General features: G+C 41.6%; 1 protein-coding gene and 1 pseudogene across 1 annotated transcript in view; one reads left to right on the forward strand and one right to left on the reverse strand.

Moving 5' to 3' along the window:
• GNG7 (G protein subunit gamma 7) overlaps positions 1-25,137 on the reverse strand; it is a 160,717-nt gene that overhangs the window by 128,822 nt on the left and 6,758 nt on the right. The gene's annotated exons all lie outside the window — the stretch shown is intronic.
• Positions 11,820-12,829, forward strand: LOC138155232 (cytosolic 5'-nucleotidase 3A-like; annotated as a pseudogene).

Consider the following 25,137-nt stretch of genomic DNA (forward strand, 5'->3'; position numbering starts at 1 on the left):
AGGATTACAAAGGAAACTAATTATACTGAAATATAGTTGTTGAAATGTTTTAAAAATAAGTGTATGGGCCTCAGGCCTCCAACTTTTCCATGTTACAGATGACAAAAGTGAGATTAGAAGAAGAGAAATTACTTGTCTGAGGTCACACAATTAAGGCAAAACCAGAACCCTAGTCCTCTAGTCCTTGGACCCTTTCCACCATGACTTAAGAGTGTCATTGACTCTCCCAAGCAAATGCCTTGAGGAACTGTAAGGGATTTCCAAGAAATTATTTACACACAGAAGATTGCTCACAAATTACCAGTGTATGGAAAATACTATTAAATCTCAAAGTGTTATAAAGAGCATTAAAAGTAATATAAGGGTTTGCTTTTCCCCAAAGCCCAAGATAACAGTCCTGGTAGGCAGAAGGCCTGGATTCTAGGCCTGTCTGTAGATTCTAGCCCTATCTGTGTGGCCCTGGGTTTGTCAGCTCTCTGCTCTTTGGCTCAGCATTCTTTCCCATCAAATACTATCCAACTCACAGGATCTTTGTGAAGAAAGTAGTTTGCAATTGTAAAACAAGCCAGAAATGAGAGCTGTTATTATCATCATCTCATAATTGACAGGGAATTCAGACAGCTACACAATCAGTTCTTAAAAGAAGGTAGTTTTGCACTTTTCAGAAAAACAAAACTCCTCTTACAAAATCTTGTATTATTCCACTTAGTAATGTCTAGTCCCCAAACATTTACAATGGTCAAAGTCCAGTATGTCTAACATGCCAGTTCGAGGGAAAAAAACAACAGCAAAATACACCCAAAAATTAGGACCTGAGCCTACAACTGCAATGTGTTGTGTTTTTCCATCTCTGGTTTTGAGTTAAAACTATTTCAGCCACGTGCACGGGTAGACTTAGAGGTGGAAAAAGGCAACCTCTGGAGTGAACCAATTAACCTCAAATGGAAGAGCTGACAGGTCCATGACTACACCCAGAAGCCAACTGATGCTGCCTGCTGACCTCAGTGGGCGAGGGAGATGAAAGAGAATGGAAACTAAGAATCCCATGATTAGTCCCTTTGGGATAAGTTAGGGAAAGAGGGGAGGGAGGTGCGCTATAAGTCATCTAGTCATGTGTGACCAGGTTCCCTTTCTTCAGGAAACGTTTTGGACCATCCCAGGGCCTTGTGATCTCCTTCATAGAGTTGAAAGGGACAGCAGAGATCATCTACTGGCTAGTGGATGTTAACCTAGGGTCCATGAACTTGTGTGGTTTTCAAAAAAATATATGATAACTCTATTTCAATATATTTTGTTTCTTTTGTAATCCTATGCTCACTTCATGCATTTAAAAACATGATTTTGAGAAGGGGTCCATAAGCTTCACTAGACTGATGACCAAAGGGGTCCAAGACACACAAAAAGTTAAGAATCCCTAGTCTAATCCTCCCATTTTACAGATAAGGAGACTGACACTCAGATAGGGAAGGGATTTACTCAGGGTTGCAAACGTAGATTTTCAGCTATGATTACCTTCCAAATCCAGCATTCTGGCCACTATACTATGCTCCTTCTCTGCTCACCCCTCTGAGTGCTGATGCTTCTGAAGGGCTGGCTGTGCCAGACATTATATGGTACATGATAGATTTTATCTTGTGTTATTTTCCCCTTTTTTATCTATTGGTATTTTCTCTCCCTTTGTTGTAAGGTTTGAATCAAGTCATGCCTGTTTTATGATTCCTTCCCTTATTCCTCCAGTATGTACACATCTCTCCCTTCTGCGAGCTACTTTTGGGACTCCCTGACCTAACATGAGGTGTTATGGTCTAAGTGGTATGGCCTAAAGGACAGTGCTGGACGTGGAGCCAGGAAGCCCTGGATTCCAATTCTGCCTCTGGCACTTACTAGATATCAAGTCACTTAACCTGCATAAACCTCAGTTTCCTCATATGTAAAATGAAGACATCTATAGTTTATATCTCACAGAGTTTTGGTGAGACTTAAAGGAGATAAAACATGTAAAGTATTTTACAAGTTTCTTCATCTATAAAATGAGAAGCTGGGACTCTAAGGGCCTTTCTGGTTCTAAATCTATGATCCTATGAAAGCACTTTATTAATTAATTATTATTTGGTACCTGTTGTCTTTCACCTCTAAAGTCTGTGGGATTATGAGAATGTCATAATGAGAATGTCATTATGAGAATGTCAGAGGGAAAAGGTTATATATTCTGTGCTCCAAGTTTCCATCTAGCTCTAACTTTCTATGTTCTTGGTCATTATAATTTCAAAACATATTTACATTTATTATATATTCTTATAGTCATTGTGTATATTATTTTCCTTACATCACTTTGCATTAGCTCATATGTCTTGCCAAGCTTCTCTGTATTAATCATATATATCATTCCTCTTTCATAGTATAGTAATAGTTCCTTATATTCATGGCCTTCCCATCTTCTTACCCCATCTTAATCAGCAGGGAATCCTATTTTCTGTTATCATCATTGCCATTAACATCTTTTCAGAACCTGAGCTGGGGCAATGTGGCACATGTGGAGCAGGAGCAATCTGGAGAGTCCAGGTGAGCGTGAAGCACTGTTGTGGTCCCTCCTAAAACAGTGGCCAGAGAGGAGAAGAGGGCCCCAAGACAGAGCTTGTTCAGGGTAGCAATGGGAAAGGTGAGCAGGGGGCCAGGCAAATGTGAAGTGAAGCATGGCTGAGGCCAACGGAGGCTGGTTTGCTTCAGAAAGTCACAGTTATAGCAAGAGGAGCCACGGGGGAGCAAGCTGTCACACGCACACATCCAGGAGCAGTGGCGGTACTGGTTTAATTATGCCCCCGGCAGCACGGTTCAAGAGTTCAGAACTCCAAGATTCAACATTTGCTAGCTGTGTGACTTAACTTTCTAAAACTAAATTTTCTCATCTGTAACATGTAAATCCTCACTGAGTTGTTATGGGGAAAATGCTTTGGAAACCTTAAAAACCTAGAAAAATGTTGAGTTACTGTTATTGTCTGCTTCCTTCGACCTTCAGCCTTCAATATTCTAAGGTACCTGCTACTTCTGACCCTGTGTCCTAATGTTCCTCTGAACTCTGATATGCTGCGATTCTACAAGGGAACACTTAGAAGGTACTTAAATATACTTTACTGCAATATTCTTCAAACTAATGTAATATTCTTTAACAGATTTGAACTCAGGTCCTCCTGACTCCAGGGCTGATACTCTATTCACTGTGCCACCTAGCCGCCCCTCCAATCTATTCTTTATGCGACTGCCAGACTGACATTCCCCAAACAGGGATCTGACCTTCTCACGCTCAAGAAGCTCCAAAGGCTCCCTCTTGTCTTTAGGATTAAATACATCTTCCTGTTTGGCATTTCCAGCACCTTCCTCACCTCTTCTTCACAGCGCCCCTAGCGGCTGCAGGAGTTCAGTGCAAGTGCTACTTCCTACGGAAAGCATGGAGGCAGAGGGTGCTGATGGGGGGGGGGGAGGGAGGAGGGAGAGCAGGGGCCCCAAAGGCTACTACAGAAATTACTTTGCATAGATTTGGCCTTTAATTTTCTACGCATGCATTCCCACTCAATAGAATGCTGGCTCCTGAAGACTGTATTTTTGCTTTTGCATCCTCAGTGCCTAGGGTAGTGTCTGCCACAGCTAATAAAGAAATGCTTGCTGAATTGAAGCTCTTAACCCGTCTGGAACTCAGTGTTCTCATCTGTGAAATGTGGATGATAAACGTCTCATTCTTCACGCCACAGAGGTGTAAGCACAGTTTACCTTTAAGAGCTACAGAAATATGAGCTACTGCTCTGTCCTACCTCCTGGCACCCTAGACCAGTACCCAGCATGGGGCCCTCCCTACAGCAGAATCCCCTAAGTGTCTGCTGCTAATGACAGGACGTCAGAATACAAGGAAACTTCTTCTGTGTTCGTTCACAATAAGGCTCCTCTAAAGAATAAAAAACAAATTTATTTTTCCACATCTATTCAGGTTTAGCAGTATCTGTAAGGTTAAGTAGTTTGTTACTGAACTAAAGCAACCTGTTTATTACAGATAATGGGAAAGTTTACCTCGACCCCATCAGCTCCTCAAGTAAAAGGCTGAGACTGAGGAAAACAACAGTTTCTCTCAAATTTTAAATGGCCTTATAAAGACCATAGCTTCATGTGACTAGCAACCTCAGAGATCACGTGGGTAATCATAGAAGGATGTGCACGGTTCTAACCAGGTAAGGCAGGCACAGAAATACCCAGGGAGGCTGGGCCCATGACCTCACTGCACTCCCTCTCTCGCTCACGCTCACGAGCTGATGAGCTGTAAGAGCCCCTCTCTTGGGACTCCATTTGAAACGTTTGCTGTGGTTGTTTCCCCTTCCCTAACACTTGCCTCTCTGGCTCCCTGCATCAGCAGAGCTCACTTTTCTGGCTACAGCCCCAGGGGCCTCAGAGTGGTGCAGACTCCATGGCCTCTAAGGGTCCCTCCAATGATCAGACTCTGGGACTCTGGGACCTAGGTGGGGTGAACCCTTCAAGCCCCAGCACTGGAAGGGGGTCTCAGGACTGAATGTCATGTCTTAGTTGGAAGAATCATTAGGTCCCAGGACCACAGACTCTAGGGGCTCTTAAAGACTGTGTAGTTTTATTGTACAGCTGAAGAAATGAAGGTCTAGAGAAGGTGATATATTTCCAAGGTCGTAACTCCGAAGTGTCCTGCCTCCCATAGCTCAGCACACTAACATTGCATCTAAGTTGTCCTATTCTCATGAGGAGGAAGGTGAACTCCACTACCTGTGGCTTCCTTAATGTGGGGCCTTCCTCTACGGATACAGGTAGCAAATTTCTGCTTTAAAAGAAGCTCTTCAAGAGCTGCTGTGGTCACAGGCTCTGTTGATAAGCCTCTCTGAATGTAGCAGAGTTGGTCCTGAGAGGACACAGGACTAGTCTGTCACTAGACTTTAATCCAGACACTTCATCCAGAGTATGAGTTTTCAACAAACACACCAGTGGAACCATATAAATAAGCTCCGAGAATCCATATCCCAGTTCCCATTCCCACTCATGAGAACTGGCTCACCAGAGACTGAGTCCATCACTCACAGGCTTCTAAGGGCTCTTGAACAGTTAGGACTAATTCTAGAATGCATTGGCTCAAGTTCCCACCGGTGTTCTTCACCTTAAGATTATCAGTTGGGAATCAGTTGAGTTGGCCAGTCCTAAGTAGCTTTTAGAAAGGGGTATTTATTAAAGGGTTACAATAAGGAGAGCCATCTGGGTCTAGTGGTGAGATACAGGTCAGGATAACTGGAGATGGCCCTGGATACAGTGGGAGACCTTGGCCTTTTTAAGCTAAGGTCTTTCCCAGGTCTCAGTGTGTCTGAGACAACACCTCTTCAGTGATTAAGGCTAGGTAAGAAATGAGGCAGAGAATGGCCTCTTATCCAGACGGCTCCAGAAGAAAAAGTGAGGTTGGTGACTGCACATCCCTCCCTCACTTAACCCCAATTCACTTGCATCACCTCTCTGATGTCATTCATGATCCTCTGAGGATGAAGGACAAACAACAATAATAAACGGTAAAGGCACAACTCCTTCCCGCAAAGTCTAAAATTATTGGTAATTTCCTCACTTAGAGGCAAATTTGCTCCTTGTGGGGTGTTGATCTGACTGAGAAATGGGGAAAGGCATTCAAAACCAAGCATGATGATCAAGGTGGGGGTCAAAGACTGACTACGGAGCAGAATGACAGACTAGGGGGACACTGGGAGCCAGGAAATTCAAATACTCTCTTTGCTACTTAGTAGCTGTGTGCTCTTGGGCTTATCACTTAACCTTTCTGAGAAGCATTTACAAAATGAGGGGGTTGGAGTAGAAGAGTCCTAAGATATTTATTCAAATATGCTTCTGTGATCCTAAGGAGAATTAGACTAACATCCTATAAAATGGCCTTGAATATCTTTCCCAAAGGAGGCCAGACATAGTCTGAGGACAGGCAGCCTCATGGGAATGTGTGGTAGGGCCTCCCAAGGAGGAGAATTTGGAAAAGGACATCACTCACAGGATCACAGAATTCAGAGCTGTAATGGAACTCTGAGATCATTTAATCCACACCCTCATTTTATAGATGAAAAGCCTCAAATAGAGAAAGTGACTTACCCAAAGTCACATAAGCAGTAAGCAGCAAGGCTGGGATTCAAACCCAGGTCCTTTGACTTGACACTATCTCCTTAGTCATGTGATTCATTGGACCATAGAGGATAAGTTCTGATTTCATTGGTTAAAAAAAAAAATCCACCTCAGTCACTTAAGAGTCTGAGCTTAGTTTATATACCTTTGGTTTGAACAGTATTTAATGAGGCCAGATTTCCTGTGATGAATTAAGGGTATGATCATGAAGTCAGTTCAGCTGGCTGCCAACATGGCTGTTTCTATCCAGTTTAAATGACTCTCTGGTCCCTGGAGGGTGAGCACAGGTCCCCCTTTCCTCTAGAAACATTTGGGTGTTTTTGCAGGGGATTTTCCATCCATGCAATAACCTTTGTTGTTGTTGCTATTATGTTTAGCAAAGAGAGCTGAAAACCCAAAAAGCATTGGGGGTTTTTTCCCAGCTCTGCACTGGGAGGATGGCTTAGGCAAACAGCTTGGCACCTAGCTTGCAGGGACGTCAGTGGGCGGTATCAGCACCCAGGCTAGGGAGTCGGGAAACCCTCTGCCTACACAGCCACCCCCACTGCCCTTGTATGGCCAGCAGCTGAGAAGCCTCAGCCAGGGGAGGCAAAGAGGAAGGAAAGGAGGCTAATGAGAGGTCAGGGCGTCACTCCCCACAGAGTAAAAGGGCAAGGCTGAATCATAAACATGAACAGCTCAGAGTGGTGCTTTTTAAGGTGTGAGGGAGGAGCATCAAGGCTCAGGAGCAACCCCAAGACAACAGCCAGTAGCACAGAGGCAAGCAGGCATTTTGTGAGGGAGTGGGTAGGATGGCCCCTAGGATGGTTCCTCAACAGATGAAGCCATGATAGGAAAGTGCAGTAAGGGAGAGGAGAGGAAGGGGCCTTCTCACTCTGGACATTTCTCCTCCCTGGTTTCTTTCTGTCTCTGTTGAGTTCCTCCTTTTTAAATGGCAGCCCTGGAGGGCCATCCTTCCTTCCTCTCCTGCCTGTGCTTTGGACTCTCTGGACTTTGCCACCATGCTCCTGTCAGTAGGTATCCATCCTATACCCTGGGCTTTCGAGCTCCCTTTTATGTATCATCTTCCCCAATCAGAGTCAAAACACTTTGGAAGCAGAATTGTTTTTATTTTCGCTTGTATTTCTATCCCCAAATCTTAGCACAGTGTCTAGTTATAATGTACAATGTTGTTCAGTATTCAGTCATGTCTCTTTGTGACCTCGTGGCCCAAACTATCTATGGGGTTTTCTTGGCAAAAATACTGGAATGGTTCACCATTTCCTTCTCCAGTGGATTAAGGCAAACAGAGGTTAAGTGATCTGTTCAGGGTCACACAGCTTGTAAGTGTCTGAGGCTGGATTTGAATTCAGATCTTCCTGACTCGGGACCCAGCACTTTATCCATGGTACCACCTAGCTGTCTCCTAAGTCTAGCACATAAAAAAAGTTTAAATGTTTATTGCCTGCAAGGTAGCACAGGAACCATAACATGGTGGTGATTGAGGGCAGATACACTCTGCATTTCCGAAAGACGCAAGGTGAGGGATGAGAGGGGGGAGAGGGATCAGTCACTTTAGAGAGCAAACACATCCCAATAAACTGATCATAATCCTATGGCAAAATCCCAGAGAGCCTGCATCGTTAACAACTTTGTTTGCTAGGTATGTTGTGGCCAGGATTCTTCAACAGGAATGGGTTGTATTTTAGAGTACAGGTTGCCAGGGGTGGGAGAACTTTACAAAAAAGAAAACTAGAAGGGGACATTAGGAGTGTTCTCATCGAGGCTCCTCATTTTACAAATGAGGAAACTGAGGCCCAGGAAATTATTAACCAAAGGTCATGCATATTGGTGATAAAAGAAAACGGCCTACTTTTAGTGGTGTATGGGTTTGTTTCCTTTAAAACAATTTTTTGATAATTATTTCAATATAATTGGTTTCTTTTGTAATCCTATATACCAAACATCACACACACACACACACACACGATGAAGAAATTCTGCCCTAGAGGGCCTTCCACCCTGAGGTCCCATTCTCCTAATGGGTGACCACTTGGGACAGCCCCAGTACAAGGCTTCATTTCATTCCCTTCTCTCTGGCCACTTCTTCTACAACCTCACTGATTCCCTGCCTTCTTCCACCACCTTTCTAGCTCTGGAGTTATGACCAAATAAGTTCTGCCATTATTCCTGGATGGAGTGTGCCAATCTACTGTCCACTCCCCTAAGGTCCCAGTCATCATCCTTGTAACTTTCTTGATCAAAGTGCCACTCCTTGGTCACCACTTCCCTATGTATATTGTCTTCCCCATTAAAATGTAAGCTTCTTGAGGTCGGGGAATGTCTGCTTTTTCATTTGTATCACTAGAACTAAGTACAGTGCTTGGCACATAATAAATGTTTATTCATTCATTTCTCTATCTGTCCATTCATTCATTCATTCACTCATTCATATTTAAGACAATTGTGTCTAAATTAGCCCCACAAGAAAATTGTCTTCCATTTGTAAAGATCCTGGGAAGAGGAGATCTCACAAACTCAAAGATCTTGACAAGATGTTTCCTCAAATAAGACCATTTTGTTTGGCTGGCGGTTAGCAAGAAACCCCATGGCTGGTAGATTGGAAAAGGTATGCTGGGCCTGGCTCTGAGCTCATACACCATGCCCCAGGTTCCAGGTCTATAAAACAGAAAGAACAATGCATGCCTCCCTCCTGGAGACATAGGCTAGGGGCCTGAAAGGCTGCAGATTACATTGTAAACTTGGCCTGCAATAATGTGACCTGTGTGCTGGGTCTGCACTATGAACGACCTGCATGGGGCCAAGAGCTCCCACAGTCCAGCCACAAAGCCAGTGGGGGGAACGTGGGAGCTCCTCAATTAAGGGCATAAATACTGGCAATAAAAGAGGTAGCTTTTTCCACTGAGTACATTTTAAAAGGGGAACATTTTCACTGCATGAAGGACTTGTTTTGAAACTGGCTCCCGTCAGTCTGCAGTACGTAACATATACAAAGAAGAGACAGACTTCATTGAAGTAAAAACTCCCTATCTTGCCGCCATCATACCTTACTAAAGGTAAACCTTAACCAAAGGTATGTGCCTAGCAGCTGCCATGCCAGTATAGACTCCAGGTGAACCAAGCCATACTTCAGTGGGGCAGCCTGTCTGGCATAGTGACAAGAGAACTGGCTATGAAGTCAGAGGGATCGAGCTCCAACTCTGCCATCTACCTGTGTGATTCTGGGCAACTCATATCGTCACTTCTGTGGATTTTTGTTTCCTTATGGTATGAAACTGGCAAAGATGAAAAGAAAAGAAAACAGTGTTAGAGTGGCTTTGAGAGGACAGCTCACCAATGTCCTGTTGGCAGAGCTAGGAATTGTTCCATTTGCTTTGGAAAACAATTTGGAATCATGTGAGAGAAGTGATTTAACAATTTATACCCTCTGACCTAGTGATCCGATTACTAGGCATGACACCAAGGAGGTCAGTCAGTAAGAAAGATATTCAAACAATCCAAGTCCTACTTTTAAGGTAGCAAAAACCTGGAGACAAAGTAGCTAGCTGTCCATTGGTTGGGGAACAGCTGAACTAAGAGAAGGACATGAGAGGGCCTTGGTGGATTGTAAACTCAATGTTAGTTAATAGTGTGATATTAGGATGGCCTTGAGAGTGACCCAAAGCTTCCAGGAAGAAGGAGGTCATGGACCCAATGCCTTCAGACATGGTTAGATCACACTGGGTAGCATTACGCTGGGTTTGGGGTACAACGGTTCAAGGGGGGACACTGATAAGCTAGAGGGCATTCAGAGGAGGTCAGTGAGGATGGCAAAGGGCCTGGGGTCCGTGCTACGTGAAGAGCAGTTGAAGCAACCAGTGCCATTTAGCCTGGAGAAGAGCAAACTCAAAGGAACAAGACAGAGAACTGTCTTCAAATATTCAAAAAGGCAGATATGTGGAAGAGGGCTTAGACTCCTCCCCTTTGTCCCCAGACAGAAGGAGCAGGAACAATGGGCAGAAGTTACAAAGAGACAAATTTAGTTTGATGCAAGGAAACACTTAGATGTGGGCAAAAACAATCAGCACCATTGAAAAAGAGCAAAGCAGGGGTGACTAGGTGTCTCAGTGAATAGAGCACTGGCCCTGGAGTTAAGCGGACCTGAGTTCAAATCCGGCCTCAGACACTTAACACAAAAACTAGCCGTGTGACCTTGAGTAAGTCATTTAACCCCAACTGCCCTCCAAAAAGCAAAAAAAAAAAAAAAAAAAAAGGAAAAGAGCAAAGTAATAATAGCTAGCATTCACATAGCGATTTATAAAGCACTGTACATTTGTTATCTCATTTGATCTTCACAGTAAATCTGGGAAGTCAGTGCTGTTATTATCTCTATTTACAGATGAGGAAACTGAGACAGACAGTAGTTAAGTGTTAAGCCCAGGGTAACATAGCTGTATAACTGTTTTGAGCTAGATTTGAATTCAGGTCTTCCTGACTCCAAGTCTGATATCTGGAAGTCTTCATGCAGAGGCTGGATGGCCACGTACTTATGAGGTATGTTCTAACAGGGATTCTCCAAGTATGCTTTGTACCAGATGGCTACTGAGGTCTTTTCCAACTCAAAAATTCTGTGATTCTGTCATATTATGTCACAAGAAACTATGACCATGAGAAATGCTGAGTAACAAAGAGAGACTTTTAGGAGGCAGAACAAAGAAAGCAAGAACCAGGAGGAAAAAAGATAATGACTTCCCTAATGTAAAGGAAAAGAATACTCCAAGGCAGCTGGCTCACGTTAAATGCATGCCCAACACTGGTTCCAGATGTCAGATAACTAAACACCCTTGCCTTTTCCCAAACAGGGAGACAGGGGACTACAGTCGCACACACTTGTAAATGTGCTCACTATCTGAGTTGTTATTTTTCCTTTCCCTTTTAAGTCTATAAGAAATTGCATGTCTTTAATAATCCTAGTATAGATTGCCAGCATTCCGTCTGGGAAATTGGCAGATCTTAACAGGCTGAGTTGGCATGGACAGCCATGGAATTGTAAACCTGAAAGGGACCTTAAAGTCTCTTCCTCTCATTTTGCCCAAGAAAAAACTAAGGCACAAAGTGTAACCAACATCACATATTGAATAAATGGCAGAGCCAGGATAGGAACAGTATCTTGACATCTTTCCATGACATGATGATTTCTCTCCCTCAAAGCTTTTTATCTAGAAATACGGCAGTCTCAGAATTTGGGGATTTCTGAGTGTGAGGGATTGATTTATAGTTTAGGAACAATTTGCAGTTTGGCAAAAATTGAGGAAAATTGGGATCAAGGTGAGGGTCCTTGCAGGAAGACTGAGATCAGTATGATCTCTGTGGAGCCTCTCAGGGGATGGAACTCACTCCTGAGCTGGATGTTACTTTTCCTTTCAGGATGGAACCCACAGTTGGTGATTACACAAGGTAGAGACAGAGATGAGGTGAGACCAGCAGCTATGTTGGGTCACCAGGAGACGGATGCAGAAGCTAAGGCCAGTGGCAGAGGGTAGGGCCTACTACCAGGCACTGTATCAAGAATTGGAGTGGGGGCCACGGAGCTCCATGTGGGGGTGGGAGGGGCATGGTTTTTGTGCTTCCTCCCAGAGGTGTCTCCAGGCTGTGGCCAGAAGGACCAGTCAGCCATGGTGTAGATGGGTGCCATGGTGAGGGCCAGTGTGTGTGCCGTGGTAGCTGGGCTGGTGCAGTACCTACTCATGGCCAAGATCATTGAAATGAAGGTCAGATGGCTGAGACATGAATGACCCAGAGTACAACATACTTGTGAAAATGATGCCAGAATTCCAGAAAACCACCATTCATGTCAAGAATCCAGCCAAAGTGGAATAGATCCTCTGTGGCCTGATTAAAGGAGAAGCCGCCATACTCCAGATAATTACAGACTCTGATATGACATTAAGCAGATTTTTCTACAATGGAAAAAGATGTCCAACATGTCATAATGTCATTGACAACTATAAACTGGTTACAGATGAATGTCGAAAGAAGTTATTACAACTAAAGGAAAAAATACTATGCTATTAAAATCTATCTAGTCCTTACCATAGAAGAGAAATACCCTTACACAGTAGAATGGTAAACAAAATCACATACATTGTTGGTGGAGCAGGCACTGCAGAAGAGCAAACTTCAAGAAATTGTGGAAGAATCTGACGTGATGCTCAAGGAAGGCTATGAACATTTCTTTGACAAACTCAAAGAACATAATACCCCTGTGTTCATCTTCTCCACTGGTATTGTAGATGTCTTAGAAGAGGTGATCTGCCAGGCTGGCATCTATTATAACATTGTCAAAGTCATGTGTAACTTCATGGGTTTTGATAACAACAAGGTGATTAAAAGATTTAAGGGAGAATTAATTCATCTATTCAACAAGCATGATGGCACCCTGAAAAGCACATAGTACGTTAAGCAGCTGAAAGACAACAGCAAAATCCTTCTCCTTGGAGATTCTCAGGGAGACTTGAGGATGGAGGATGGTGTGGTCAACGTGGACAATATTCTGAAAATTGGTTATCTCAATGATCATGTGGATGAACTCTTAGAAAAATACACAGACTCTTATATCGTCCTAGTAAAAGAGGAATCCCTGGAATTGGTCAATTCCATCCTCCAAAAGATCCTCTGAGCAAGTGCCAGGCAGGAAGCCTTCCTCCCTGAGGACCAGTGGGCAGGCGGAGGGGCAGCACTGACCTTCCTGGGCTGACTCTCGGTACTTGCTGTCCTCCACTCTGGAAGGCACTTCTTCCCATCATTTGACTGTCCTCTAATCATATTCCAAATAATATGGTGACTCCATCAAGTGGGTGCTTTGAAATAAAAGTATTTTTGAATACCACAACACTCCCTGCCACAAATTGTAATAATTCACACAAAGAAAAAGACCCAACCCACTTGAAAGTCAAATTGTAGACACAGTTGCCTCCTCTCCCTCCCTCTTCAAAAGTAGATTGTGTTTTCATTTGATCATGGATATTTTAATGAATGTTTTTGCCATGTGTTGTGATTCCCAGGGCTTGAGTTGTCCGTGTTGTTCATGAGATGATGTGAAGGGTTTTGAATGTTGCCTTTTTTGTACATTGTGCATATTCTCTTACTGATCAAGACCAGCCTTAGCGAGGCATCCAAATTGCAGTCTGGGGCAGAATTGACTTAAAGTAATATAGCTTATCTTTGGTGTAGCCTTGACTTTGTGTGTTTGGGCAGTCGTTTTGGTGAAATGTGATGGCCCACCATAGAAAGGCCAACCCGTGGTACCTCTGGGGAAACCCTGGGGCTGAGCCTATATGGGAACACCAACAAACCAGCAGTTTGAGGTGATGACAAAGATGTTCAGATTCAACTCTTAATGGAAAAGAAAATGACCAGTTTCTCTGGGGTCAGGTAATGATCAGATCACAGGGCTTAGAGACCCTCCCATTTTACCAAGGTGGAATCTCAGGCCCAGAGAGTGACATGTGGAGCCAGGATCTGTAATAAGCCCCCTCCAGATCCAAAGGGAGCACTTCCATCTCTACTGGAATGGTGGCTTTTTAGACTGAACCATTTCAGAATTCAGACCAAGGTTCTATAAGCAAGATGTGGTCACCAGCAGCTCCTGAAAAATAACCATCATGGGGGTGGGGTGGGGTGGGAATAGGGAGATGGGGAATAAGTGGGTTGTCTATCTCTTCCCTTACAGAAAATGTAAAATTGGGACAGTCTGTTTTCTGTTGGCTCACCCTAAGAAGCATCTGGCTGTGTCAGGGCTTGCCACATTCAAGGCATCCCATTACTCCACTGTCCTCGTGGATCTGGTATGCCCTGGCCAGCCCTCCATACTTCCTGTGGAAATTAAAATCTTCTCCTTTCCATTGGAAAAAAAAGAATTGGAGTGGTAGTAACATCCAAACTATAGGGGTGAAAGAACCATACAGACCCTTTCCAACCCAACTAAGAGAGTGCAAGAAGATGGAGCCTGGCCCTGGTATCAAGTGCTAAAACAGAAACTTAGAAAAGAGATATGAGCAAACAGAAGAAAATATACATAATGAAGAAATACAATGGGTAGGGTCAGTGTAGTGCAATGGCGAGTGTGCTGGACTTGGCAACAGGAAGACAGGTTAGAACTCTAGCACGGACACACTTTATCTTAGGACCTTAGATAAAAGTCACTTAAACTATCTGGAGTCTTAGTTTCTTCCCTTGCAAAATGTGGTACTTAACTCACATGGCTGTTGTGAGAATCCAATGAGAATGTTAGTAAAGTGCTTTGCAAAACGTTTTACTAGTGTGAAGAGAAGCCCCCAGAGAATGACCCCATGATGAGTTCAAGTAGCGTCCTACAGAAAAGAATGACTGGGCTCCAAGAGTGACTATACATGAAGCATGAGAGAAAGAACAGGATGAAAGGAAGAATCAGGATCACAATTTATGTAACAATTACAATAACATAAAGGCTACAACCCTGAAAGACTCCAGAATGCCCGTCAGTGTAGTAAATGACTGATCATGACTTCAGAGACTGCGGATGAATCACACTTTCCATCTCTTAGCAGAGAGGCTATATAGACAAGAGCTGCAGAATGACATACACAGCTTTAGAAAAAGCTAATGCGTTGCTGATTTGTTCAGCTTGATAGACTTATTTGTTACAAGGAAGGTTTCTATATTGTGCAGAGGTGGGTAGTGAAAATGATACAAAAAAGAAACATTAAGAAATACACTAAAGAGGGCAGAAGGAAGATCAGGAAGGGACTAAGACACACGGCAATTTTGTTACTACCATGTTAAACTTAATACACACTTAAAAAAAAAAAAGTAAAGTGGTGGTGTAGGAGACAGAGTGCTGGCCCAGGAATCAGAAAGACTGATTTTCCTTAGTTCCAATCTGGCTTCAGACACTCAGTACCTACATGATCCTCGACAAGTCACTTCACCCTCTTTGCCTCAGTTTCCTCAACTGTAAACTGTAAATTGAGCTGGAGAAGGAAGTGGCAAACCAATCCAGTATCTTTGTCAAGAAAATCCCAAAGGGGGCAGGTAAATGGTGCAGTGCACAGAGCACCAGCCCTGGAATCCGGAGGACTTGAGTTCAAATTTGGTCTTAAAACACTTGATACTTACTAGCTGTGTGATCCTGGGCAAGTCATTTAACCCCAAATGCCTCACCAAAAAGAAAGAAAGGAAGAGAGAAAGGGAGGAAGGGAGGGAGGGAAGGAGGAAGGAAGGAAGAAGGAAAAGAAAAGAATACCCCAAAGAGTGTCATGACGGACCACTGAAAATAAGTGAACAACTTTTTAAAAGTACCTAACAGAAGTTCAATTTCATATATATTCTTTACATATGATGATGTTCCAAACAAGGGAAAATATTTTTAAAGGGCAATTTTCTGGCTTGTTGGATTACAACTTAAAAAAAAAATTTGATCAACTACAGTTAATATTGAAAATACACTAAAAAATATAACTGATTCTTTGATGATTCAGAATGGACTTCAGGATGATAAATGAAGAGGGTTGGACTAAATCATCTACCACTAAGAAAACTTCCAGCTCTAACATTCTATGCTATGTGGCCCCTTCAGCTCTGGCCTTTCTACAATTCTGTGCTGGGAGCATCACTTTAATTCTCTAGTATAATGTAAGCTCCTTGAGAACTGGGATTGTTTGTCTTTGCATTCCCAGTGCCTACCAACCTAAGCCTCATTTGGTCACTGTTTGGGCTCTAATGGCTCAGAGTAAATAGCAATTGCTTCTGTTTTGGCCAGAGACCCTGAAGGTCTTCCCCTCCCAGACTGAATTTTTTTAACTAGGTCAAAGAGGCCAATTCTTTTTTTTTTCTTTTTGGAGGGTAATTGGGGTTAAGTGATTTGCTCAAGGTCACACGGCAAGTTTTTGTGTTGTGTCTGAGGCTGGATTTGAACTCAGGTTCTCCCAACTCCAGGGCCAGCGCTCCTCTCACTGCCCCACCTAGCTGCCCCTCTTTGCCTCAGTTCTTACCTAGCCTTAATCACTGAATGGGAGTTGTCTCAGACAAACAGACCTGAGAAAGACCTTAGTTTAAAGAGGCCAAGGTCTCCCACTGCATCCAGGGTCATCTCTAGTCATCCTAATCTATATCTTGCCACTGGATGCAAATGGTTCCAGAAGAGAGAGTCAGGCTGACTCTGCAGGGCCTTGCCTCACTTAAATCCATTCACTTGCAAGTCATGACATCACCTTCCTGATGTCATGGTCCTCTTTGAGAACAGAAGGACAAACAACCCAGTGCCTAGCTGAGTACCCTGAGCCTAGTGCTTAATAAGTACTTGTTGCATTTGTCAAGAGAGAAAGACTATTCTTTTCTTCAACCAGTGTTTAGATACAAAGTCTCTTATAAACAGAAACAATTTCTAACTAGCAGGCAAAAGTGTCTCTGCCATTTCAGTTTTCAGACAAAGAGGAAAAAAAGTATTACCCTTAGAAGGAGGAACTTAATTTCTAAACATAAATGAAGACACATAACTTTGGAGAGCAGTTATGGGATCTGTCATATCAATGACTAGATATTAACTAGTTGTTAGAGGATAGAGAATGTGGAGTTGATCTGTTTCTCTTTTTTTATTAATTTTATTTATTTGTTGGGCTTTTTGGAGGGCAATTGGGGTCAAGTGACTTGCCCAAGGTCACATGGCCAGCAAGTGCCAAGTTTCTGAGGCTGGGTTCAAACTCAGGTCCTCCTGACTCCAGGGCAGGCGCTCCACTCACTGCACAACCCAGCCGCCCCAATGTGTTTCTCTTAATGTGTAATTTGTCTTCTCCTCATCTTCCAATCTCATGCAATAAGCACACAGCTCTGTGATGTGATGTTAGCTTCACTAACTTTTTACCTTTATGCATTATTATTTTTTTAAAAAATATTGTTTTAATCAGCCAAAATCCACCTTCTCTCCCTGACCACCTTGAGAACATGGGAAAAATAAAACTCATTGCAAGCACATATAGTCAATCAAAACAAATTTTCATATTGGCCAGGTCCAAAAAAGTATTTGTTTATCTGTATTCTGAGTTCCTCTATCAGGAGGTAGGTAGCATGTTTCATTACTAGTCCTCTGGAATCCTGATTGATCTTTATGCTGCTAGAGTTCAGCACAATTGTATTCCATCACATTTATAAACTATAACATGTCCATACATTTCCCAGTGATCAAATGAGATAATATTTGTAAAATGCTTAGCACAGTAGCTGGCACAAAGTAGGTGCTACATAAATGCTTATTCTTTCCCTCCTAATGTATGGGGTCTCCTTCAGATTCCCATTCTTTGCTACCTCAAAAAGAGCTATATACATATACATATTAATATTTGTATATCATTACAATATGTTTTGCTTAGGCCTGATCTTAATCTACTCTCCCTCTAATGTCCCCTTCCCCATTCTCCCTTTTCCCTCTTTTCTCTTTGAATGAAATGCATTTCTATACCCAACTGTGTATGTGTATGTATAATCTTACTTCTTTTGACCAGTTCAAATGAGAGTGGTTTGTCAGCCACTCCCCTCCCCACCCTCCACTATTTGTACAGATGTTTACTTACACACTCTGATTATATGAGATAATTTTCCTTAATTGCCTCCCCTACCTCCACCCCACCTCAGTGTATTCTTCTCCTCCTATCCATTTTTTTCTTAACATCAACAAGACATATAACAGAATCATTCCCAGGTCTTGTGTGACTGGACTCTCTCCTTGATCCCCTGGTGATGATATATGGTTCAGAAGACATATATGTATCATCTCTCCATTTGAATATGTAGTTTAATTCTTGTTTAGTCCCTTTTGATTATTCACTCATATTTACCTTTTTAAGTTTCTCCTCCCTCTTGTGTTTAAACTTCTATTCAATTCTGGGCTTTCCATCAGGAATGTCTGGAAGTGCTCTATTTCATTAAAGATCCATTTCCCCCATTGCAGCACCTATACTTAAGTTTTACTTCATAAATTATTCTTTTTCGTAAGCCCATATCCTTTGCTTTCTGCAATACTGTATTCTAAATTCTCTGCTGTCTTTTAGTAGCCTGACTGTAGTTTCTTGGTACTTGAATTCTTTCTTTCTAATTACATGCAGTATTTTTTTCTTTGATCTGGAAACTATGGAATTTTGCTATAATGTCCCTGGGAGTTTTCATTTTGGAGTTTCAGAGGTGACCAGTAAATTTCTTCTATTTCCACTTTGCTCTCTGGTTCTAAGAGGTCTGAGATTTTTATTTTTCTTTAAGATTTCTTGAAATATGACGTTTCTTGTTTTGGTCATGGTGGTCAGATACTCTGATGATTCTGGATTTTTGCTATGAGACACTATAATTATACTTTCTTTTATATTTTCAGTCTTTTGACTTTGTTTTAGTATTTCTTATCTCATAGAATCGTTGGTTTCTATTTGGTACAATCTAATTCTCAGGGAGTTTGTTATTTGGGCAAGGTTTTGTGCCTTTTGTGCCAAGTTAACTCCCTTTCTTATTCTTTCATAACTCTCATGTCTTTTCCATGTCCCATCTAGTACTCTCATTTCATTTAAAAAATATTTTAAACTTTTCTTAATTCTTACTTCTAGGAAGTCTAGTTGAATTTTTGCCCAAGCTGTGTTTTACTTTTGAGATATTTTGGAGTTACTCTCTTCTTCTAAGTTTGTATCTTGAGCTACCCTGCCACCACAATAGCTCTTTACGATAGGCTGCTTCTTTTGTTTGCATATTCTTCCAGCCCATGGTACCCAAAGAGCCATTCTATGCTCTCTACATGCTGGGTTCCTGATCCAACTCTGTCCCCACAGACCTTCCTGTCCATCTCTCTATGCGGATGTGGGCTGGACAAACAACTCCCTGTGACTTTTTTTCCCCTGAGTTTTCCCCTCAGGATTCAGTCTGGTGCATTTTCTACATCTTTTTGGAAGAATTTTGTAAAGGAGAGCTTGACTGAACTACTTCCTATTTATCTGCCATCATGGCTCTGTCTTTGCTGTGTATTTTTCAACAAAATTCAGTCACAGTAGAATGTATTAGGGACATTTAGTAGTTGTCTATATATGAAACAAAAGCTGACACATTTCTTAGGTAATGCAGCCTAATCCAGAGGACTGGAATCCAGGGCTTATAAGGTGGGTATTATCATTTTTATGGGGGTAGTTTTTTTAAATGGATTTTTATGGATTAGTGTGACTAATACTTGATGAGGAGTTTAGGAGATCTCACTTCCAGCCCTGGCTATGCCCAGAACTGTCTATGAATCCTTTAGCTCTCCAAGTTTCAGTTTTTCTCTCTATAAAATGAAAGGGTTTCAGGAGATGAACTGTAAGGTCCCTTCCAGTTCTGACATCTACAAACCTAAGAGCCCTCCCATCACTGATACTCATGGAGCCTTGCACTTCACGAAAACACCTGGCTTTCAGGAATAAGAAAATAGTCTGTCTGTACATGGTCCATGTATGGAGAATTATAGTGAGTTCTGGGTTTATGGATATTGATAAACTATACAGCATCCAGGAAGGCAACTGGGATAGTAACAGGCATTGTGTCCATGCCATATGAGAATCATCAGAAAGAATTGGGGATGTTTACTTATCTATTAGCTTTGGTTTTCACTATCACTTTCATTTCCAAATATATCCCTTTCCCCTGTGGTACCCAAAAAGCCATTCATGATAATAAAAAAGAAAAAGAAAACCCCCACACATAGTTCAGCAAAACTAACCAAAACATTGACTTAGATCCTGACTCTGTTATCCACTGCATTAGGAATCCCTTCTCACTTGGTGTCGTCCAGAAATTTGATGAATATACTATCTATACCTTGATAAAACTCATGGGCAAGAATGTTAAAAAGCAGAAGGCAGAACAGATTCTTAGGATACTCCCCATACTTCTCTGGAGATCTCTCTTGATAAAATAATATTAAACCATTAACGACTTATTTCCCACCAGATGCATTGCTTTTAGACTTCTTTCAACTTCTCTATCATGCCATCATTCCCTCATCATGGGGAAATCTCATGATCCTGCAAGATTAAATCAACCTTGGGACTCACATCCCATCAATTTCTTTCCAAAAAAAAAAAAAATAATAAGACAGTGTCTTATTATCGGGGAAACATGGTAGTTCTGAATCCAACTGATTGTATCATTGTGTATAACCCACATCTCTCATTCTTCTCTACGAGAAAAGTATGGGATACTTTATTGAAAGCTCTGCTAAAATCTAGGTAATCTATATTTACATTACTCCTCTCATTTACTAGTTTAGTGATCCTGTAAAAAAAGAAAATAAGATTAGTCTGGCACGACATGTTCTTGCTGAAACTGCCATGCTGGCTTTCTGTAATCACTGCTTTCCTATCTAGATGTTCACCATACATCTTTCTTTAATGATTCACTCTAGCATGTCCCCAATAATGGAAGGCAAGCTCACTGGCCTTTAGTTTGCACACTCTGCTCTTTTCTCTTTTTTTTTGAAAATCAGAGCCCTTGCCCTTCTCTAAGCTCAATGTGCTTCTGTTTTTCATAATTTTCCAGAGACAGCTGACAGGGCTCATGTTTGTCAGTCCTTTCAGGCCCTGAGGATATGATTCACCTTAGCCAGGTGACTTGGGTTCATCAAGGGTGGCCAGTTGCCTGATTTTATTGGCTTCCTTCTCTTAGGACGCTCCTAACTCTCTGTGAGTCATTCAATGTTCTATCTTTTCTAGTGCAAAGCATGTACGTTGCAGAACAGTGCACGTAGTGTTTAATAAATGCTTACTGACTGACAGAACAAGCAGACACAAAATAAGAATTGGGACTGTCATTGACCCATTCACCCCTAAACAAGGGTTCAACCCGGCCTTTGATTCTCTGTCTGATCAATCAAGAAGTATTGCTGAAGCATCTACTTTCTTCCAGGTACTCTTCTAGTTACTAAGGTTTAATAGTAATGAGAATCTGAAGATCTTCTGCCCCTTGATAGGCCTAGGTGAATTTCAGGACCTTTCCTGATTTGAAAATATACTCTGTCCCCTAATAGGCTGGATATGGTCATATGGAGCCTGTGGTGGGAGGCTTGTTTTTCAGGAATGCCCACACCTTGCTACTTTGTGATTGGACAGTGGATCACGAGGGTTGTGATATTCTCCGACCCTGGAGAAGGCTATATATACCCTGATGTGAGTTTTGCTTTGGGGATCACTTTGGAAAGAGTTGTGTGATTTGGCCAGAGGAGACTCTGGGCAGCCACTGAGCCCCCAGGCTTTGAAAACCCAGAAGCTGGTGCTTCTCTCTCTAGTAACTAACTAGGTATGGATGTAATGGTAAGACAGCTGGAAGCCCTGTCTGTTGATCTGCTGAATTATGTTATTTTCTCTGTCTCTATTTTTTGTTTGCTTGTAACTTCTGTTTGTATTCACGAGGGTGCTGACTTTTCCCCCTGAACTAGGTAAATGATATAGGTTTGATTAAACTAAGATTGTGAACCCCTTTTGAGCTGCTTTCCTTTAAAAAAGAAGATAAAAGAATCTGTGATAGTAGCCATCCTGGGTATGCTAGAGTGCTTGCTGCTACATGAGGCCACAAGTACAAAGGATGAAACAATCTCTACTAATGGGAGACAAGAACATACAGAAACAGCATAAATATAAAGTTAATAAATAAAAAAATACACAAAGTAATTAAATATAAGGCATTTTGGGAGGAAGGTCACTAGCGATTGGAGGATCGGGAAAGCCTTATTACAGAAGATGGTGACTAAAGAAAGAAAGGGACTCTGACATGGAAGAAAGGAGGGAGTACATTGCAAGAATGAGGGACAACTAGAACAAAAGCAGGAAGATGGGTAATGGAGTGCTGCAGATGAGGAGAAAGGGCCGGTTTGAGTACATTACAGAGTGCAGGCAACTAGGTGGCACCGAGGATAGAGTATTAAACTTGGGATTAAGAAGACCTGAGTTCCTCAGATACTTATTAACTGTGTGATGCTGGACAAGTCACTTAACTTTTGTCTGCTTCAGTTTCTTACTTAGTTAAATGGAGATGATAATAGAACCTACCTCTCAGGGCTGCAGAGAGGATCAAATTAGTTAAAAAATACATAGTACCTTGCAAACCTTAAAGTGTTATATGCTAGTTATTATTGTTGTTGTGTACAGTGAAGCTGGAAGGATAGGTTGGGGTTAGGCTGTAAAGGAATTCAAATGCTAAACAAAGGAGTTTAAATTTTTATCCTAGAGGCAATGGGAATCCTCTGGAGTTGATTGAGTAGGGAAGTCACATGGTTAGATATGTGCTAAAAGAAAATTACTTGGGCAATAATATGTGCAATAGATTGGAGTGGTGAGACTTGAAGCAGGAAAACAATTAGGAGGCTGGTGCAATATAACTAAAAATACCCTTTCTGTTGTGCTTCATTTCCCTTGTCAGCTTTATCTTTGTGTTTCTTGGTTTTTCTTACTTTATTTTGTATTGCCTCCTATATCTTTCTATGCTTCTTTGACTTTTCCAGTCAATATTTCTTACATTCATACATATTTATTTACCGTTTTTCAATGAATGAGAAACTAATTTTTTGGGACTCAGGATGTTTAGTGTGGAGAAGAGTTAAGAAAAACAGGAAACAGCAAAATTGAATGATGATCATCTGTGAATGACTTGGCTATTCTCAGTAGTACAATGATACAAGACAATTCTAAAGGACTCATGATTCTATCCACCTCCAGAGAAAGAACTGATAAAGTCTGAGTACAGATTGAAGCATACTTTTTCTTTACCTTAAAAAATTTTTTTTCTTGGGATTTGTCTACATTTTCTTTTACAACATGACTAACATGGAAATATGTTTCGCATGACTACATGTGTATAATCTATACCAAATTGTTACCTTCTTAGTAAGGGGGGAGGGAAAAAGGGAGGGAGAGAATTTGGAACTCAAAAATTGAAAAAATTTGTTTTTGCATGTAATTGGGGAAAAAATAAAATATTTTTTAAAAGAGAGAAACATGATAGTTGTCTTCAAGGGCTGATATGCGGAAGAGGGATTAGATGTATTCTGTTTGGTCCCAGAGGGCAGAACCAGGAATAGTGAGTAGAAAGAGGCAAATTTAGATTTGTTGTCATCCTAAGAATGGGAGCTGTCCAAAAGTGAAATAGTTGTAGAGACATGACCAGTCTTCCTTCACTCTTTAAGCAGAGGCCCGATGACCACCTGGGTATGTTGTGATTAGAATTACTTGAGAGTATCACTTGGACTAGATGGTCACTGAGGCCCCTTCCCACTCTGATTCTGTGAGTTCACGAGTAACACTGGCATGGCACTTAATAGCTCTACATTTATTATCTCATTTGATGCCTACAATAATTCTGTGAGGCAGACAGGTAGAAGGAATTATTATTGCGACTTCACACCTTAGAAAAGAGGTTTAAAAGAAGGGTGTAACTGGCAGAACTGGGACCTGAAAAGGTCTTCTGATTCCTAGTCTAGTGCTCAATTACATAAAAACAAAGGGATTCCTATACCTTGGAATCTGACTTTTTTCCTAAGAGGATGGATGACATCTGTGAGTCTCATCCTTCTGAAAGGGAACAAGAGAATGGCAGTCCTAATGAAACCTGAAAGTTAGCAGAAACCAGTCAGCCTGAGCTATTCATTTTGCCAATTCCCCCACCTCGCTCCTCCCCTTCCCCCCAAGAGAATTCACTGTTCAAGGGCTGGTAAACAACTGATGAGTACAGTGTGGGAAGATAACAAAGTCCTAGCCAAATGGTCATCTGAGGAGTAGATTTCTTTTACCTGAACAGCTGAGGAACCTCAGGAGAAGGCAGAGTTTCCCTGGAAACTCTAGTCCTACCTATTTTTCCCTGTTAGAATGATTTCTTCCTATAATCATACTAGGAATTAGAAATTATTTCTTTTTTTCCTAGAGAACTGTTCTCATGTGATAAAACAAAGCCATCTAAACCGCCGGGGAAAGAGGACAGCAATCTGGCAGAAATTAGGCTTAGATCAATACCTCAAGATAAACTCCAAATGAATACATGACTAAGATATAAAAAGTCACATCATAAAAAAAATAGAGGAGAAAGGAAGAAATTATTTTTCAGAAGTATGGATAGAAGAGTTCATGAATCATAGAAGAAAAAATGGACAATTTTGATCATATAAAATTAAAAAGGTTTTGTACATACAAATCCAATACAGATAAGATTAGAAGGAAAATAATTGAACAATTAACTGGGGAAAAGAAATCTTTACAGCTAGTTTCTTAGATAAATCACACTTCCAAGATATATAAAGAAATAACTCAAATTTATTAGAATAAAAGCCTCTCTCTCTCCCTCTCCCCCCTCACCCCCAAGGCAATCAGGGTTAAGTGACTTGTTCAGAGTCACACAGCTAGTAAGTATTAAGTGTCTGAGGCCGATTTTGAACTTAGTTCCTCCTCATTCTAGGGCTGGTACTCTATTCACTATACTACTTAGCTGCCCCTAAAAGCCATTCTCTAGTTGTTAAATTGTCAGAGGATATGAAAAGGTAATTCTCAAGAGAAGAAATACAAGATAACCATATTAAAAAATATTTCAAGTCACTAATAATTAGAGAAATGCAAATTAAAGAAACTCCCTTCATTCCTCTCTGGGCCCCATTTTTACCATTCCCAAGCAGCCTTTTCATTCTGGAAGCTGCCTTTAACACCATGCTCCAACAGCCTTCTCATCCTGGAAGATCCCTCCACCTCCACAGCCCTTTCCTGTGACTGGCTGTTTCCTTCAGGAACCCCCATTTTAAGAAAGGGCCCCCAGGTGAGCCATTACTCCTTCAATTCTTTCCATGGTTTAATTCTTGATTTTCTGGGCTTCTTTCTCCATGATGCTTTTCCACCCCCTGTTTTTGAGCTTCCTTTTCTATGTTGTTATCATCCATTAGAATGTAAGCTCCTTGAGAAAGAGGACTATCTTTTT

Source organism: Petaurus breviceps, unplaced genomic scaffold, assembly GCF_028583685.1.
Source record: "Petaurus breviceps papuanus isolate PSGF00001 unplaced genomic scaffold, PetGlider_PUasm1.0 108, whole genome shotgun sequence".
Lineage (NCBI taxonomy): Eukaryota > Metazoa > Chordata > Mammalia > Diprotodontia > Petauridae > Petaurus > Petaurus breviceps.